Genomic DNA, 6,672 nt, shown 5'->3' with positions numbered 1-6,672 from the left:
TGTTGTTAATTTTTTCTTTGCAGACTTATCCAATTAAAAGACAGGTATTTAACTACAAAAGGTATTTAACAACAACTACAGCCAGTAACCGCACATGCAATGGATGAACCATGTTTGTTGTCACTAGATAACAACATGTTTGAAACCTTGTTATAAAACATATCCTCTTTCTAATCTAATTTTTTGACCGCAAATATTTTACAAAAATTTCAGTCATAAGATTGTAGATAGAGCCCCATATACAAGAAATTGATATTCGCATGTTTTCATCGCGTTTTTCCTCTTTCACCCAATCCTTGTTCCTTGTTTGATATGTTAAATGCCTGTAGGTGGAGACCAGAGAGAGCCTTGATAGTTCGCGATCTTAGAATCTAAAATACATCCTCATATTTTTTAGGTATTTTAAAGATCATTTCAGAATTGTTCCAACTAATTTGATCATAGTATAACATTTCGGGTTCTAATGTATCAAATAACTCCTTACAAAAATTGTCAATATACAATTGGTTCGATATAACCAGAAACCGTTGAATCGATCGATTACTTTTTCCACCATACCTTGAAAATAAAATACATTAACTTTAAGTCAGTTTTTCGAGCTTAATGATCGAAGTTTTGCAATGAAAAGGAAAACCAGGGAATGAAAGTTTGGCCATATTTGGTATACTCCTAATGACGTTATGTTTAAGGATTAGCCAAATTTTCTAATCTGAGTTTTTAATTTATTATTTCGTTTTCTTAGAGGACTAAAAACCTCCTGGTAGCAATTTTTTATGGTATATGTTCCATATAAAGGTACACAGTGATTTAAGGCATTGTGAGTTATTATCTTATGGTAAAGAGGATGCGCGCCCATTTAAAATATTTAGGTGTATTTTTAAACTCCACTGGCTGTAGTTTAACAATCTAGGTTCGTGGTGGGTGAAAAACATTGTTTTCATATATTTAAACATAAGATCATCCTAATTTCCGTATTTTAAGGTCGTAGCCGAATTGTTACCATTTTAAAGGTAGCTTCATAATGCCTCTCTCAAACGGTCCAGTTGTTGATAGTATAGATCAGAATTTCGCGTTTGGCCATATGGAAGCAACTCATAATAAATATTCCCCTTCCAGACCCACCAAAATCATAACAGAACTTTCCTGGCCGTTAGTCCTGGTTTGGCCACCGTTTGAGGTACTTCACCGCTTGTTTTTGATTCGCCAAGGCTTCGCTGATGGAGATTCGATCCATCCCATTTTGTTTGTTAATTGCTGTGGCACTCAAACATCGAGCTTCTTTTTGAATCCAGCTTTGTGTAAATTGTCTAACACAGTTTTATGGTCGATCTTTAGCTCCTGGTAGATGTTAAGACTGCTAACCTGCCGGTTGGCAGACCGAAAAATCTTCCCTCCCAAAATATAGTGACAAGGTCACCCCGTCTTATTAAAGACTTCCAATTTCATTGATCACATTTTGAAAATAATATTTTCAATTTTATGCTAAATAAAATCCCAGTAATACCAAAAACAAATGGTGTAACACTATTTTTATTGTGTGTGGTTGGCATGCAACACACAAACACACTCACACCAGCTATATAACCACGGGTAAACTCATTCACAGTAACATACACAGTATGTGTGTGGCGTATGAGATTTTCAAATTTTCTATTACGAAAAATTTCTACATGAATGATATTTGAAAACTGAGGACACCCAGGCGTGTGATGAGCGACCGACCGCAGCAGCAGAAACACTATCACAGCATGGTGAGCAAGCAAATGTTAGTGGTAAAGTCACGCTGGTGATGACGTCGTTGAATGGCAATATTGGATTTCGTGCAAAGTGTTATGGGAGTGTTCAAGGTATTCGTGAGTGAGGCAGTTGGCCGTTCATTGATGCCACCAACCGTTAAATAATGGGAATACTAACGCACACAACCTCTACCAATGACACTGGAACAATCACACATACACACACTTAGGGATATATGTTACGTTCCTACAAATATTTCTATCAATCTATCTATCGCGCGGTATTGATAACCTCCTCCTAACACTGAAATGCTGATGATGATGATGGCGGTGATGATGGGTGTGATTGTAATGGTAGTGGTGGTGTAACCTTATCTATTGCTATGCGAATGACTGTTTGGTTTATGGTCATATTCCGGAGTGTGAAATATGCAACGGCAGTAATAACATCACGATACCCCACCATCCCCGCTTTACCCACCTCCGAAGGACACAAATCTGATGACAGTATTTTTAAAATGACCTCGAAATCGATGACAAACAATAATAACACAAAAAAGGCGCGCAGCAATATGCGCGATGAAAATGTTTGGTTTGGTTCCATGGAAGAGTGTGTGTGCGTTTGTGTGTGTTTGAGTTACTACTAGTCCAGAGGCCAGTAAATCATCTTTTCATTTCATTTTGTGCGCCTTAATTGGAACCATAATGAGGACATCATTTGACCATGAATGAAGATACGCGTCGTTCAGTTTTTTCCTCCTCTTTTCATTTTGTGGTAGCTGTCGTGGTGGTCTGTCTTGTCGATTTTTGTGTACGAGAGGATTTCGTTGTATGTGTGTGTGTGGGTGCGGTATTTAGAGGTTTCCGTTGCGGTGGGTTAGCAGTATTCTCTTGGGCGCCAAAATGACATTATTTTCAAAATTGGACCAGTCCCTTAAAGATGAAATGGCATTGATTTCATTCAACTCTTTTTGGCATTTAATTAATCAATTTTTATTGGAGAAGAGATTGGCGGCCATTTGCATATCAAGGGAAAAATCTTGAAGGTGGGTGGTGTGACCCAACGAAAGCGTGGTGGGCACCAATTAAGTGTGGATGTTGAAAAAATTGTTTTTCAAGGGCTACAAAAGGTAGATTTTTTAAAGAATATTTTTAAGGGTTATAAGAGGCCTAATTTTATAAAGCAGACTTGTTTCCTACAATAGACGTGGATTTTAAAATAATTTTTTCCAAGGCCTACTACAAGGCGTGGATTTTTAAAGAATATTATCCCTAAGGGCTATACTAGGCGTGGATTTTTTAAAGAATATTTTTCCCAAGGGCTATACTAGGCGTGGATTTATTAAAGAATATTTTTTCAAGGGCCATACTAGGCGTGGATTTATTAAAGAATATTTTTTCAAGGGCCAACTGAGACATTTTTCAAGGGCCAACTGAGGCGTGGATTTATTAAAGAATATTTTCAAGGGCCAACTGAGGCGTGGATTTATTAAAGAATATTTTTCAAGGGCCAACTGAGGCGTGGATTTATTAAAGAATATTTTTCAAGGGCCAACTGAGGCGTGGATTTATTAAAGAATATTTTTCAAGGGCCAACTGAGGCGTGGATTTATTAAAGAATATTTTTCAAGGGCCAACTGAGGCGTGGATTTATTAAAGAATATTTTTCAAGGGCCAACTGAGGCGTGGATTTATTAAAGAATATTTTTCAAGGGCCAACTGAGGCGTGGATTTATTAAAGAATATTTTTCAAGGGCCAACTGAGGCGTGGATTTATTAAAGAATATTTTTCAAGGGCCAACTGAGGCGTGGATTTATTAAAGAATATTTTTCAAGGGCCAACTGAGGCGTGGATTTATTAAAGAATATTTTTCAAGGGCCAACTGAGGCGTGGATTTATTAAAGAATATTTTTCAAGGGCCAACTGAGGCGTGGATTTATTAAAGAATATTTTTCAAGGGCCAACTGAGGCGTGGATTTATTAAAGAATATTTTTCAAGGGCCAACTGAGGCGTGGATTTATTAAAGAATATTTTTCAAGGGCCAACTGAGGCGTGGATTTATTAAAGAATATTTTTCAAGGGCCAACTGAGGCGTGGATTTATTAAAGAATATTTTTCAAGGGCCAACTGAGGCGTGGATTTATTAAAGAATATTTTTCAAGGGCCAACTGAGGCGTGGATTTATTAAAGAATATTTTTCAAGGGCCAACTGAGGCGTGGATTTATTAAAGAATATTTTTCAAGGGCCAACTGAGGCGTGGATTTATTAAAGAATATTTTTCAAGGGCCAACTGAGGCGTGGATTTATTAAAGAATATTTTTCAAGGGCCAACTGAGGCGTGGATTTATTAAAGAATATTTTTCAAGGGCCAACTGAGGCGTGGATTTATTAAAGAATATTTTTCAAGGGCCAACTGAGGCGTGGATTTATTAAAGAATATTTTTCAAGGGCCAACTGAGGCGTGGATTTATTAAAGAATATTTTTCAAGGGCCAACTGAGGCGTGGATTTATTAAAGAATATTTTTCAAGGGCCAACTGAGGCGTGGATTTATTAAAGAATATTTTTCAAGGGCCAACTGAGGCGTGGATTTATTAAAGAATATTTTTCAAGGGCCAACTGAGGCGTGGATTTATTAAAGAATATTTTTCAAGGGCCAACTGAGGCGTGGATTTATTAAAGAATATTTTTCAAGGGCCAACTGAGGCGTGGATTTATTAAAGAATATTTTTCAAGGGCCAACTGAGGCGTGGATTTATTAAAGAATATTTTTCAAGGGCCAACTGAGGCGTGGATTTATTAAAGAATATTTTTCAAGGGCCAACTGAGGCGTGGATTTATTAAAGAATATTTTTCAAGGGCCAACTGAGGCGTGGATTTATTAAAGAATATTTTTCAAGGGCCAACTGAGGCGTGGATTTATTAAAGAATATTTTTCAAGGGCCAACTGAGGCGTGGATTTATTAAAGAATATTTTTCAAGGGCCAACTGAGGCGTGGATTTATTAAAGAATATTTTTCAAGGGCCAACTGAGGCGTGGATTTATTAAAGAATATTTTTCAAGGGCCAACTGAGGCGTGGATTTATTAAAGAATATTTTTCAAGGGCCAACTGAGGCGTGGATTTATTAAAGAATATTTTTCAAGGGCCAACTGAGGCGTGGATTTATTAAAGAATATTTTTCAAGGGCCAACTGAGGCGTGGATTTATTAAAGAATATTTTTCAAGGGCCAACTGAGGCGTGGATTTATTAAAGAATATTTTTCAAGGGCCAACTGAGGCGTGGATTTATTAAAGAATATTTTTCAAGGGCCAACTGAGGCGTGGATTTATTAAAGAATATTTTTCAAGGGCCAACTGAGGCGTGGATTTATTAAAGAATATTTTTCAAGGGCCAACTGAGGCGTGGATTTATTAAAGAATATTTTCAAGGGCCAACTGAGGCGTGGATTTATTAAAGAATATTTTTCAAGGGCCAACTGAGGCGTGGATTTATTAAAGAATATTTTTCAAGGGCCAACTGAGGCGTGGATTTATTAAAGAATATTTTTCAAGGGCCAACTGAGGCGTGGATTTATTAAAGAATATTTTTCAAGGGCCAACTGAGGCGTGGATTTATTAAAGAATATTTTTCAAGGGCCAACTGAGGCGTGGATTTATTAAAGAATATTTTTCAAGGGCCAACTGAGGCGTGGATTTATTAAAGAATATTTTTCAAGGGCCAACTGAGGCGTGGATTTATTAAAGAATATTTTTCAAGGGCCAACTGAGGCGTGGATTTATTAAAGAATATTTTTCAAGGGCCAACTGAGGCGTGGATTTATTAAAGAATATTTTTCAAGGGCCAACTGAGGCGTGGATTTATTAAAGAATATTTTTCAAGGGCCAACTGAGGCGTGGATTTATTAAAGAATATTTTTCAAGAATATTTTTCAAGGGCCAACTGAGGCGTGGATTTATTAAAGAATATTTTTCAAGGGCCAACTGAGGCGTGGATTTATTAAAGAATATTTTTCAAGGGCCAACTGAGGCGTGGATTTATTAAAGAATATTTTTCAAGGGCCAACTGAGGCGTGGATTTATTAAAGAATATTTTTCAAGGGCCAACTGAGGCGTGGATTTATTAAAGAATATTTTTCAAGGGCCAACTGAGGCGTGGATTTATTAAAGAATATTTTTCAAGGGCCAACTGAGGCGTGGATTTATTAAAGAATATTTTTCAAGGGCCAACTGAGGCGTGGATTTATTAAAGAATATTTTTCAAGGGCCAACTGAGGCGTGGATTTATTAAAGAATATTTTTCAAGGGCCAACTGAGGCGTGGATTTATTAAAGAATATTTTTCAAGGGCCAACTGAGGCGTGGATTTATTAAAGAATATTTTTCAAGGGCCAACTGAGGCGTGGATTTATTAAAGAATATTTTTCAAGGGCCAACTGAGGCGTGGATTTATTAAAGAATATTTTTCAAGGGCCAACTGAGGCGTGGATTTATTAAAGAATATTTTTCAAGGGCCAACTGAGGCGTGGATTTATTAAAGAATATTTTTCAAGGGCCAACTGAGGCGTGGATTTATTAAAGAATATTTTTCAAGGGCCAACTGAGGCGTGGATTTATTAAAGAATATTTTTCAAGGGCCAACTGAGGCGTGGATTTATTAAAGAATATTTTTCAAGGGCCAACTGAGGCGTGGATTTATTAAAGAATATTTTTCAAGGGCCAACTGAGGCGTGGATTTATTAAAGAATATTTTTCAAGGGCCAACTGAGGCGTGGATTTATTAAAGAATATTTTTCAAGGGCCAACTGAGGCGTGGATTTATTAAAGAATATTTTTCAAGGGCCAACTGAGGCGTGGATTTATTAAAGAATATTTTTCAAGGGCCAACTGAGGCGTGGATTTATTAAAGAATATTTTTCAAGGGCCAACTGAGGC

At 36.9% G+C, this 6,672-nt stretch overlaps 1 protein-coding gene across 1 annotated transcript in view; it reads left to right on the top strand.

Annotated features, from left to right (window-relative positions):
* Positions 1-2,562: 2,562 nt before the first annotated feature.
* The window catches only part of LOC133322276 (ADP-ribosylation factor-like protein 8), a 167,764-nt gene continuing 163,654 nt past the window's right edge, over positions 2,563-6,672 (top strand). The window contains exon 1 of the mRNA XM_061531288.1: positions 2,563-2,571. The gene's annotated coding sequence lies outside the window, so the exon portion shown is untranslated. The remainder of the gene's footprint in view (positions 2,572-6,672) is intronic.

Source organism: Musca vetustissima, unplaced genomic scaffold (assembly GCF_032173495.1).
Source record: "Musca vetustissima isolate MV318-11 ecotype Yass unplaced genomic scaffold, APGP_CSIRO_Mvet_v1 utg24602, whole genome shotgun sequence".
NCBI lineage: Eukaryota > Metazoa > Arthropoda > Insecta > Diptera > Muscidae > Musca > Musca vetustissima.
This window is presented reverse-complemented; position numbering and strand designations above follow the sequence as displayed.